The 13,107-nt window shown below is 43.9% G+C and overlaps 1 protein-coding gene across 11 annotated transcripts in view; it reads right to left on the bottom strand.

Annotated features, from left to right (window-relative positions):
* The window catches only part of LOC309610562 (uncharacterized protein), a 651,150-nt gene that overhangs the window by 593,153 nt on the left and 44,890 nt on the right, over positions 1–13,107 (bottom strand). The gene's annotated exons all lie outside the window — the stretch shown is intronic.

The raw sequence follows: 13,107 nt of genomic DNA, 5'->3' as shown, positions 1-13,107 counted from the left end.
TGTCCTGGGCCAAGCGCGGGCGGTGCCCCAGCTGGCTTGGTCTCACCCAGCAGACCCACTTACCGTCACCCGCAGGTTCCGCCTGTGTATCCCCTGCTGTCCCGCCAGTGCCCTTCAGAGTTGGGGTGAGGCGGCTTATACCTGATATGGGGCTGTTATTACTACTTGGGAACATCCTTAACCTCTTGTTCTGAAATTGCTCAGTGTCACCAGCAAAGCCCACTGGGCTGGGGGAGGGGGAATAAGAGGGAATCGAGGCGATAAGGTCTAACCTCTTCCTTTGTGCTTCCTCTAGTTTCGCTTGCTCACAGGGGGCCTCGTGCAGAGATGCTGCGCCCCGCACTGCGATCTGGAGTGTGAACAGCACAGCTGTGCCCTTCCCTTGAGAACCTGCCCTCTCCCCGCTGACGGGATCCCTGTAAAGCAGCCCGGCCCACGGCCTGGGGGAGACCTTGTGCTCTGGATCGCAATCCTGCAGCTCTCCATTCTTTGATCAAAGAATAAAGCTTTCCTTTGCTTCTGAACCCAACTTGGTCTGGTTCTATTGGTGCGAAAGACACCAGGCAGAAGGACTCCCGCTGGGACCCGACTTGAAAGGGTTGGTAACAAAAGTCCATTTTTTTCCTGCTTTATTAAGGTATGATTGACAAATAAAAATTGTATACATTCAGGTTGTATAATATGATTTATTCTTTTTCTTTTTTAGTGTACAATGGGGCTTAATATATGTGTCCATCATGAAATAATTACCATGATCAAGTTCATTAACACATCCATCACCTCACATAGTTACCATTGTTCTTCAAAGTTCATTTTTAAAATCCAGGGTCACCTGTTTCCCATTCCATGCACCTTGAATCTCTTTCTGGTCCCACTCTGCTTCCTCCCCACACTTTGCAAAAGCTGTTTCCTCTGGTGGAAGGTGCAGGTCCTATTCTTTGGCCAACTTCTACAAACCTCTCAAGATCCAAGTCAAATGCCACCTCCTCCAGGAAGCCTTCCCCATTCTTTCCTGTCTCACTTTTACCATAGCGTGGATTGTACTGGAACATGCTTCCCCTGTTACTTCTTCCTTCACAGCTAGTCTGTGAGGCTCTGGAGGACGAGCACTGGCTCTCCTACCTCTGCTTCCCTCCCTTTAGCTCTGAGCCAGCATGCAGCAGGCACTCCATGAATGAAAGGATGAAGAAATGAATGAATGAAGTGCCTTCCTCCAAAGCTGAGCTCTGCCTGCTGCAGTTCCTCAGAAATCCCTTCCCTTGTAGTGGGGGAGCCTCTCCCTCTGAGAGCTCTGTCCCTGAGGCCCCCCTCACACACCGGATGCTCAGGGGTCCAGCACGCCTCCCTGCTGAGGCTCTGGGAGCGGACTCTTCTCATGGGTGCTTTTTGAAAGAGAGTATTGTCTCTGTTATACTGCTGGGCTGTGAGCCTACGCTGTCCTCATCTGGCTTTTCCTTCCTCCGTTAAATGGTCATCACCTGCTCAGTCTCTCAACAGGAAACGCTTGCATGATTCTTTCCCTGAGTTTTCACCCCCACCAGTCACCAAATCCTTATGATGCCGCCTCAGTCATTTCTCTTCAACTCTCCCTCAATCGCCTGCTCTAGAGGAGGCCACGGATGAATTGGGAGGGTCTCCTAACTGCTCCTCCGGCATAAACCTATCCCCCCACCGTAGCATCTGAACGTACTGCCTGAGGGAGTTTCTCCCAAACCAGTCCAACCACGTTGCTCTCCTCCTTAGTCGCCCGGACCCTGGCCCTGGGGATGGTCCAGGCCCCGGAGCACTGCACGTCCCTTCCGCGCAGCCCCATGTCCTCCCCAGGCAGCCTGTACCACGTGCAGCCCTGAGCGCTCACCAAGTCCTGGAAGCTCTGGGTCTTCTGTGACTCTGACCGTTGCATTTGCGGTGGTCTCTGTTTTGCCCTTCCTCGCACCCCTCCCTGGCTCAAAACTCGCTCTCTGTGTGGAGCGCCCCCCAGTCCTCCTGCAGCTGAGCCACCCCTCCTCCTTCCACTAGCGTCACCACTCGCCACTCTGCACGCCCCTGCAGCATGGCTCTGTCCCCGGTTACACATAAACTCCCCGAAGGCAGCGTCCTGCGGGCTTCACTCACCTCAGGATCCCTAACAGCTCATACCATGATTGGCCTTTAACTTGAACATCTAAATCAGCTGGGTCCTTGGCCTTAGGCAGGCCTGACTGCTGTCAGAGGTTAAGGGAGCAAAGGGAGAAAAACAAACATATTGAATACCTGCCTTGTGCCAGCTAAGGGTCAGCCACGTATCTGCTAATTTTGCATGTGAAACGCCATATCAAGCCCACCCCGACCTAGCATTGGTGATGGAAGCTGAGAGGGGTGAGGGGAGAGTTGGATGATGGTAGCAGCTGGAAGGCAACGGAGGGCAGCAGCCAGTGATAAAGGGGCACCCAGGCAACACTTGGTAGAATTACTGCACTCCTGGTTCTGTCTGCTGTGCAGCAATCACCAAGCAGGAGCCCTGTCTCACTCTGGCAGGGCACATTAGTGTCCCCTTCCTGGCTGACCCCTTGTGAGACCATCATGGTATGATGGAAGGGGCAGGGGCTTCAGAGCCACGGAGACCTGGGCTCAAATCCCAGCTCAGCTATTGCTAGCTGTGTGATCTCAAACAAATTACTTAACCTCTCTGATCTTCAGACTCCTCTCCCAAAAAACAGAAATTAAAAAAAAAAAATCACAGGATTATTTATTACTAGAACAAATATTGTTTTGAGTCCTCATTTGTATCATCTCTGATCTAGTCAGTGGGAATACAGTAGCTTCCAATATAATACATACTTAAATATTAGTTTCTTTCCCCTCTGCTATTTATTCCCCAGTCAGAAGCACAGAATCCTTAGAGAAATCCCCTCCATTCTTTCTTTCCTCCAGTGCACATTATTCCATCCTCCAAGTAAAGATCATCTGATGATAATAGTAACACCTAACACTTACAAGGTACTTCCTATGAACTAGGCATTATTGAAAGTACTTACAGTTACTAACTTAATGCTTACAACACAGATTGGTTTTACAAGTAAGAAAAAAAAAAGGCACAGAGAAGCTAAGGAATTTGTCACAGCTAGTGAATGATGGAGCTGGGATTTGAACCTGGGCACCCCAGTTCAAGTCCACAGCCTGAGCCAATACATTAGAGATTAGACATTTCAGCCCCTCTGGATGATAGTGTCTTCAGAGCTGTCTTTCTTCCCCATCCCTTCTTTTTTCTCTTTTCCTCTCTTCTCTTCTTTTCCTCTCAAATGAAGAAACCGAAGGTCACTTTGGACAGGATTAGGTGACATGCTCAAAGTTACACAACTCCTTGCAGCATTTATCCTGACTCCCGTTCCTGTGCCCTTCCTATGACACCGTGCAACACTAGACGATCAGTATGAAGGCAAATGGCTGAAATTAATTACCATTTTGAGTAAATAACTTATATGACTTTATCCTCCCAGTTAAAACAATCATTTGCAGGTATCAAATCTGATGGTAAAAAATATATATATTTCCATTACATAGCATTATGTTTCTTTTACCTTAATTAATACCAATCTGAAAAGCATGCTTTGTTTTTGCTAGCATTGTTTGAATTTCTGCCCCCATAAATATTTGCACTGTTGTCTTAGTTTTAATTAGTTTCTGGTGTTTTCCTTGGACTGGTTTTACGATGGGATGGGAGTGGAGTATTTACAGTCTGACCTGCCATCTGTGAAGATTTGCATCCCCAAACCACTGTAGCCACAGCCCAGAGATGACATCGATGTACAGTCAAAACAAGCCAGGGGTGTTCGTGAGCAAGGCAGTGCTGTGTCTCAGCTGCTAAGTGACCCTGAAGCACCCAGAGGCAGCCATCACATAGGGACACTACAAACAAGCCTCACCCGAATCTTCCAGAACTTTGCCCTTGAACTGACGCAAGGTCACCACAATCCAGAACCTAATTCCAGGAAGAATTTGTTCTTGGATCAAGGGGGTACTGAACTCAGAGGAGATAAGAGACTGAATAGATGCCATTGAGAAACTGGGGCATAAGTCTACAGAGGCTGGTGTAGGTGATACATGAGACACTGTAGGAAGAACACTATTTGCAGATAGAAGAATTTCCCAGCTTATCTGTGTGAGTCGATGAACTCCTCTGAGTTTCGATTTCCTCATTTGTAAAATGGGGGTAATAATACTCATCTTGCTGATCACCTACGGATCATATGAGGAAATTAGGTAAGTGAGATCAATCTGAAAACTGTAAAGTGCTCTAGAAATATGATGAATTGTATTATTGCTGTTCTGTAATGTATATGCAAAGGAAGTGGAGTTTCACTGGAAGAACATATATAACAGTGATTTCCACTTAAATGCACCAGAAAGAATGATGCAATTCATTATGAGACTTCTACTGCATTTTTAAACCCGGGGGAAGCTTTGCAAGCATAAGATAACAAAAACACAGCAAGGTAGTGATAGATGGGGACTTGGCATCTGCACAGGCCCTGAGTGTTCCAGACACATGGAGGAGGGTGAGGCAGGTGAAATGTACAGCCTGGGAAGGGCTGGCTCCCCCATGTGCACAAGGGGGACCTGGGACAGTCACTGGGCCGCTGCCCCAGCTTACCTGCCAAGGCAAATGTCAGAGACTGCTACAGGCTGAACTGTGTCCCCTAGCTGCATGTGTTGAAGCCCTAATACCAAAGGTGACAGCATTTGGAAATAAGGCCTTTAGGAGGTAAATAAGGTTAAATAAGGGCATAAGGGTGGGGCCCTAATCCAATAGGATTGGTCGCCTTGTACAAAGAAGAGGTCTCTCTCTTTCTCTCTCTCTCTCCCCTCTCCCTCAGAGGAAAGGCTACATGAGGACAAAGTAGCCACCAGCAAGCCAGGAAGAGAGGTCTCACCAGAAACCAAACCCTGCTGGCACCTTGATCTTCAACTTTGCAGCCTCTAGAACTGTGAGAAAATAAATTTCTCTTGTTTAAGCCACCCAGTCTGTAATATTTTGTTAGGCAGCCCTAGGAGGCTAAGACAGTGACAATATCTTTATTTTCGTTTTACAACTAAAAAGAAAATCAAGTTTTCTTTGAGATATATTAATCTCTGCCACTTCTACCTATATACCCAATGAAAATGAAGAAAAAAATCCAATGGAAAAGTCTCACTGGGTACCATTTTGTCTTAAGATAACATACTGGAGAAAAAGTGTAATTTCAAGGGAAATTCTATCCATCAATTCTTATCAGAATCCATCTGCTCTTTTAAGAGTTCACTAACTCATCGGATGTCAGGGTTGCAAAGATCTTAAGTGTTACTGTCTAGTCATCCACCAAAGTTTCGATTTCAGTCCTCTAGTGGAGAGGCTAAAAACTCACATGTTGGATTTTGACCACCTGAGACCATATCCTGGCTCTTGGATTTCTTGGCTGTGGAAATCTAAGTAACTTAAAACATCTCCAAATCCCAGTTGCCTCATCTATAAAATGGAAATAATAATAATAACAATAACACATCTACCTGGGGCTTCTTGTAAAGAGGAAATGAAATAACCTACCCCCATGTAGTGTCTGGAAGCTAGTAAGTGCCCAGTTAATGTTAACTATTACTATCTATCTTAGAAAAGTTAGATATAAAATATGAAATACTCTGCAATCAAGTTAAAGCCAGACCTCCCATTTGGGAGTCACCCCTGGCACTCTATACCCACTCAGTAGCCAGCTATTGACCTGTAAAGTCAGTTACGTATTTATCAGTTAGAGTGAGGGGTATTAGAGGTATGAGGGGTATTAAAGGTATTAGAGAATGACAATAAAATCCATTTAAGGAAATCCAATTCAGTAAATCCTTAAGACAAGTGGAGCCATTGTGCACATGGCACAGAAAGGTATTATTTCTGCAAATACCGCCCCTTCAAACACTTTGCTCCTATGGTGTTTGAAGGGGATGTCAACACGGGGCAGGCCCCTCCCCAGATTGGAGTATGGGTGACCCTGGGGGATGCAGGGGACACCAAAGGCCACAGGAAACAGATATGGCCCAGCTTCCTGGAGCCCCGATTGAATGAAGCAGAATGCAAACATTTGCATGATTTTTTTAAAGACAAACTATGGTACTTCCAAGAACTTTCTGGCATGCCTTATTCCGTTTCCAGCCGTGCCTCCAGTTGGGCAGGGGCTGTGAACTCTGCTCTGCCAGTGGGCTCTGGGGTAAAAGAAGAGCCCAGACCAGGAGGCTGCGCCCCCGCAGGCCACCGCTTCCCTGGATTATCCCAGCAGCCTCCTCCTTTCCAGCACCGTGATCTTCGCAAGCCCAGCGGGCACAGCCCATCCTCCCGGAGGAAATACCTTCAACACCTCCCTCTGGCCTATGGGGTGAAGTCCACGTTTCTTTAACTTGGTACAAGACCCCTCACAGCCTGACGCCCGACAGCCTTGCAAGCCTATGATATCCGCTCGCACCTGCGACCCCTGTGCTCCCCCCTGCCTTCCCGGTGCCCCCTCCCCCAACAGCTCTGCGATCTCATTCCAAGGCCACTCCTGTGCGATGCTTTCTCTACTCTCCCCTCCTCCCCGCCGCCACAGTGCTCAGAACGCAGAGCACATGCTAAATACTGTCTATTTAACCACCAGTGTTAACTGGCTCTGAAATTAGTATTTAACTGGCTGTCTGTACTGCTGACTACAGTTTTGTTCTCCTTCGCTTTTCTAATTTGCAGAGAAGTTTTCTTCACAAAGTCGAACTGCTCTTTTGAAATGAAATCTCAGCAGATTTTCTTATTTCCAGACAAAATTAAAACAGGAAGTGAGAATCCAAAGTGTGCTCTACTGTGACAAAAGTCACATTACGAAACCAAAGTGTCCTCATCTCCAGTCTCCCCAGGGGCAGAATACGTTCCAGGGCTCCCAGCTGAGACTCCCATGAAATTCACTTCAAGAGGTTCTCGGAGGCCCTTATTTCACTCCAAGGCCTGGGCAAAACGTCGCAGGGTTTAGAATGCCAAAGAAAGCCCCTCTAGACTCGCAGTCAGATCGTGGGAAGACAGGGGCTGCAGAGAGCCAGGCTGGGGGCCAGCTGAAGCTTAGAAGATACAAAAGTGTTTCTTTCATTAAAAAAAAAATCTTTTGTGGAGGAAGTCCTGTATCCCCAAGCAAGTTCTGACTTCACTAAAACAGCTGAGCTAAGCTTTGCCAGCCTCTTCCAGAAAGAGGGGGAAGCCTGTCTTCTCTCCACACCAGGGCACAGTGAATTGACAATGAATTCTGTTCGTCTCTTAAATAAATAACAAACCAGACTCTATTCACGTTTACCCCAATTTCTCAGTAGAAAACCAAAACTGCTGTCCTGACATCACCGGTTCCCAAATGCTGCTGCTTCTGGTTTTGTCTGATCTTGTTCATTTATCTTGTCGTTTTGTTTTTCCCACAGCTGGCAGTGGACAATGACCAATAAAGTAATGAGCAGAGAAAAAGAAATCCACAACTGTTCTGGGAACACAGGAGTGTGCCAAAGTCAACAGGGAAAGCTGTGAGACGGAGCCCTTTTCGCCCATTCTTATAAATATGCAAATACTTTATCCTGTCCTGAACTCTACAGCAGCTCATTCATTTTTGTTGTTGTTGTTTTCGTTTTGTCATTTATCCATTCATCTAACAGTTACTGAGCTGTTACGGTATTGAAAATCATCCATTAACACAACTTTAGTGGCTCTTGAAGGTTACTGTTTCACAGTCATCCCGATGACTTGCTAAAATACAGATTGCTGGCCCAGGACCCCTGAGTTTCCAATTGTGTAGCAATGGGGTGGAACCCTGGAATTTGCATTTCTCAAAAATTCCCAGGTGGTGCCGAGGTTACTCGCCCCAGGAGCACACTGTGAAAAGCACTGCATGAATATATCCACCACCAAATCCCTAGAATGCCCAGAAGGTAGAAGATGCTCAATAAATATTCATTAAGCTGAACTGAAGCCGCTTTGAGAAAATCCTGGATTCTGAGATAACAGATTGGTTTGTATAAATATTTACACGTTTTCCCAGCTGAGACAGAGACACGAGTGAACAAGAACAACCATATAAAGCAGGGCGCTCTCATTTATAGATCAAATGTTAGGTTGAGGACAGCGTATACTGCAGCTGACTTACTGGTGAACTGACCTAGGTGTGGACACCTTGGGGATTATTAAGTAAAACAGGAAAATCATTTTATCATCTTGACCACGTGCCCCTGCAGTTGCCTCCTTCCCTCTTCCTCCTCTTTCCCCCTTCACGGCCCTCCACCCCTTCTCCTCCATCTCTACAAGGCTATCAGTTAATATTTGTACACATACTTTGAGTTCTTGGAAGAGAGAAACTGTATTTTTGCCAAATGAAATAAATAATTTCTCTCTGTTCTTTAAGAAGGTAGACAGGGCAACATTATCATCCAAAAAAAAAAAAAAAAGTTTTCTTTATAAAGTCCTGTTTATCAAACTTTAGGGTAAACAAAAAGTCGTTTTTTTTTTTAATGACCTCGAAGGCCATAATCTAAGGTGATTTGTGGCATGGGTTTCCCAGTTGGCTATTTTAAATAATACTCTTAAATTTATAATGGTGTTTTCTATAATTAACATCGTATCAAATGACCTCTTGTGTTCTTGGGTCCTCTCACTATTGTCAAGTTATTTTATTGCTATTCACCAAGTAGCAAACTTGGAGAATCATAAATTATATGGGCTTATAATTTAGTTTCTGTCTCCTCTTGGTTATCTTGCAAAGAGAGAAAAGTAAGTTCATAATTCTTACAACTTAAAAAATATGGATATAGTGGGAAGCAGCCGCATAGCACAGGGAGATCAGCTCAGTGCTTTGTGACCACCTAGAGGGATGGGATAGGGAGGGTGGGAGGGAGACACAAGAGGGAGGAGATATGGGGATGTATGTATATGTACAGCTGATTCACTTTGTTATACAGCAGAAACTAACACACCATTGTAAAGCAACTATACTCCAATAAAGATGTTAAAAAAAACCCCAAAACATGGATAAGCCATTCTGATCATGGTATTTGTCAGTCTCTCTATGTGATTCTAATCCTTTTTATTTTATCGATTTCAAGGCTGCTTTATAAGGCATATCAGTCGAGATTTTAAATTGCAAGCAACAGAAACTGACGTTGGCCAGTTTAAGCAGAAAAAATATCTCCCAGAATTCTTGGAAGACTTGAAACACTGGGCTCAGTGCTACTCAGACAAGAGCTGCAGATCTAGCCACAGATGAAGCCATGTGAGGAAGCTGCGGCTATCACTGCAAAGCTAGGGGTGCTGCCCCCCAAAGCCTGAGCAACTCAAGGCGACTGCTGCCATTCTGCAGAGCCATGACGCTGCCCCAGGAACTCAGACCTGCAGGAAATGAATCACTTGGCTTGAGGGCATGCAGCCTTAACTTTACAAGCAATAACCAAGTTGCTCTAGTGGTTGTACCAATTTACACTCTGACCAATTTTTTTTCCCATAGTGCCATGTAGTCCTCAACATTTGTAACTGTCAGCCTACTCTATTTTTTTTCCAATCTAACGAATGTCAAATGTTATCTCACTGTGATTTTAATGTGCATTTCTATGATTACTGGTGAAGTTGAGCATCTTTGCATACATCTCTTTGTCATTCTGAGTTTCTCTTTTTAGAATTGCCTGTTCATGTCATTTGCCCATTTTCTGCTGGCTGTTTTATGTTTCTTAATTGATTTGTAGGAATTCTTTATCTATTTTGAATACTAATCCTTTGTTAATTATAATCATTACAAAGTGCTTCTCTCAGTCTGTGGCTTATTATTTCACTTTTTTATAATGTCTTTTGATGGGCAAAAATTTTTTTTAATGTTGTCAAATATGTGACAGATTTGGAATAAACACAAAAGATTATTGTGTGTTCTCAGTGGAAAATCATGCATTGTTTAGAGCACATCCTTCTGTGTTACTGGATTTTAGCTGTTCATTGTTTTGAGCTATTTTACAACTTTTAAGTTGCAGATACTGCTAGCAATGCAAAATAATTGTTGTTTCTTGACGTGAAAATAAATTCTGTCTGGTGGTGGTTCAGTTGCCTTCTTCTGCCCAAACCCCTTACTCCTCCTCCCACAACCTGCCTGCAGGAAAAGCCAGCTTCACATCCAGTTGTAAATTTATTTCAACATTCCTTCATTCCATATAAACATGTGGTTCTCTGCTTTCTCCTTTTAACAGTTGTAACGCCTGCCTGGTTCCCTCATTAATAATGAAGTAAATAAAATCTTTAATACACGTTCATTTTATATCTGTATGAGAGTCATGATTTTACCTTTTCTGAAAATTTCCTTTAACAAATGTATCGATCTTTTCCTTTACAGTCTGTGTTTTTGTGTCTTAAGAAATTATTCTGCCCCTCAGCATTATAAACATATCTCATACCTATTCTTCTAGGCCTACTGAAGTTTACTTTAATATTTAAGCTATCTGCAATAGATTTTTGCTTAGATGGTGTGCGATGGTGATGTAATTTAATTTTTTTCCCCATGGAGAGCCAGTTTTCTCAGCACCATTTACTAAATTGCCCACTTTTCCACCACTAATTGATAATTCTATCTCTGTTGTGTATCAAGACTCCGTTACGCATAAGTCTATTTCAGGGGTCCCCATTCTGTTCCAGTGGTTGGCACCACTGCCGTAATTCCTATAGCCTTAAAAGAAATCCTAACATTTGGTAGGACAAATCTGCCATGTTCTTTGTATTTAAAATTTCTATGGCTGTTATTGGCCCTTTACTTATCTGTATCAATTTTAGGATCAACTATGGGATTTTGCCTAGATTCTATTGGATTCACAAATTAATTTAGGGAGAATTGACTTCTTTAGGATTTGATGTCTTCCCATCCACAAACATGGGAGAGATATCTCCATTTGTTTAGATTTCTTCAAATATTTTTTTCATAGAGTTTTATAATTCTGTCCACACAAGTCTTAACACATCATTTGTTAGTTTAATTCTAGGTTCTTTTGTGGTTTTGTTGCTGTTGTAAATGGTATTTTTCAGATGCTTATTACTGGTGTATTTACAATTGATTTTTAATCTATTGACGTCATGTTCAGCAACCCACATATGTTCTTAAAGTTAGAATTTTAATGTGTAATCCTTCAGCCAATTCTTAGTCTTTCTTGGACCCAAGGGACCTATTTTTGTTTATAAACTTTCTTGTGGAAGACATTTCAACTCAATACTGTGCAGAGTATCAGACACAAAGCAGACACATTCAATAAACATTTGTTAAATAAGTAATGGCCAAAAGAAGACATCTTTATTTGAAGAATTGTGCATTTCTCTTATGATCTGCAAATTCGATATTCAGCTGTGTAATCCTAAGAATATGACATATACATCCCCTTCCTTCCTATCTTATATAGGTACAATCTAGTTAAAATAAATACCAAGAGCAGCCCTAAAAGAAAGGAGGGAGGAATGGAATATCACAAACTGATATCTAGGGGGAGGTGAGGAGAGGGCACTGTTGCTTGGCAATCGACTTCATTCCCAGCAGTTACCAACCCAGTTCTGTAAGGGTCTCCTGTCCCTCCCTCCTATCCATCGTCCGCTCCTCTTCTCACCTGATAGAGTCAAGGAAAAGATCACCAGGAAGAGTGCGAGTGAGGAGTGAGAGGTTTACTGAGCAAATCTCACATTTGGGACAAAGCTATGATCTGGTTTCTAAAACACACATTACAGATTGAGATTTATTTTCCCTTCTCGGAGAAGCCATGCTGGCATTAAACTGGGGTTGTGATATGCTTGTTCTGCCATTATAGACTTGAGATCTGAAAGGATCCCCAGAGAACACTGGCCATATTTTTGAAATAAATTGTCCCCTGATCAGAAACTCATAACAGAATTTGGAATCAGATGGGGGCTTCAGGGTAGGAATGGTGGGTTCTGCTTTGATATTTGAAATGATTGTGGGATATCCACCTATTTATATCTGAGAAGTATGGAACTGAAGGCAGCTGAACTGTCTGAAGCAAAGGCATACATTTACGAGTCATCGGTGGGATGTAAGTGCAGGTTGAAGCCCAGATGGTAGACGAATCACCCCTGAGGGTTTGTAGTTTGAGAAGAGAAGAGGCCGGACATGGAGGTCTGGGGAACACCACCTCTTAGAGGAAGGGAAGAGATGCCAGCCAAGGATGCCAACAAGGAGCAGCTGGAGAGGGAGGAGGTGAAGGAAAGAGGTGAGGACAGGAACCACGCAATGTTTTGAGGAGGAAGTGGGAGAGGGGCAAGTGCCAAAAAGGGGTCAAGGAAGATTGCAGAGAGTGGACTTAGCACAAGTTGGCCACAGGTGACCATAGTGGGTCAATGAGTTCTGTGCTCGTGCCCCTCATGCCTGGAGTGATGAGGCCCTGGTCTGGCTAGTTTGGTCAAGTCACTTAAATTCTGTGGGTCTCTGGTGGCTCACTTATAAACTGGGCATGATAACAACTTCCTTCAGGACTGTTCTAAGGATCACTAAAAAGATACTCAGTGTCTTGGTGATGCTCTGCCCTTCACTCCTTCTGTTTTCATCCTCCCTCACCCAACTCTCACCCTTGGAGCTCATCTGACAATCTCCTGCCTCTCACGTCATCTGAGTCTCTCTCTGCCAATTCCTTTGTGCTTACATTTACTGTGAAAACCTTATTCTGATGCAAGCATGCATGATAGGAGAGCACTGCACTGCTTCCCCCATCTTGTACTCACCAAACCTCCTGCAAAAGCACAATCCCACCCACCCCAAACCTCATGTCATCCCTTCTGACCTGTCTTGTATTCTCTGGAAGCTGAGGGAACAAATGAGGTAAAAGTCTCCTTTGAGACAAACTGTCCTGTGAGTGGTTCTAAGTGGAGATGTTAAGTGACCCTTTGGTTTTCTCCACCAAAATGATGCATGGTTGCTAGGAAACCAACAGCAGGTGTTAACCACACCTCACATGAAAATGCTCCCAATCTAAAGCACTGTAATTATATTCAGAAGAATTTTTAGCTGCTGTTTCATTATCATCTCTCAAAAATTTAGTTTAACAAATACTTATTGAACTTGTGAATGCAAGTGTAACAGA

Source organism: Balaenoptera borealis, assembly GCF_965194805.1.
Source record: "Balaenoptera borealis genome assembly, chromosome: 14".
Classification (NCBI taxonomy): Eukaryota; Metazoa; Chordata; class Mammalia; order Artiodactyla; family Balaenopteridae; genus Balaenoptera; species Balaenoptera borealis.
Note: the sequence above shows the minus strand (reverse complement) of the source record. Positions and strands in the feature narration are given on the sequence as shown.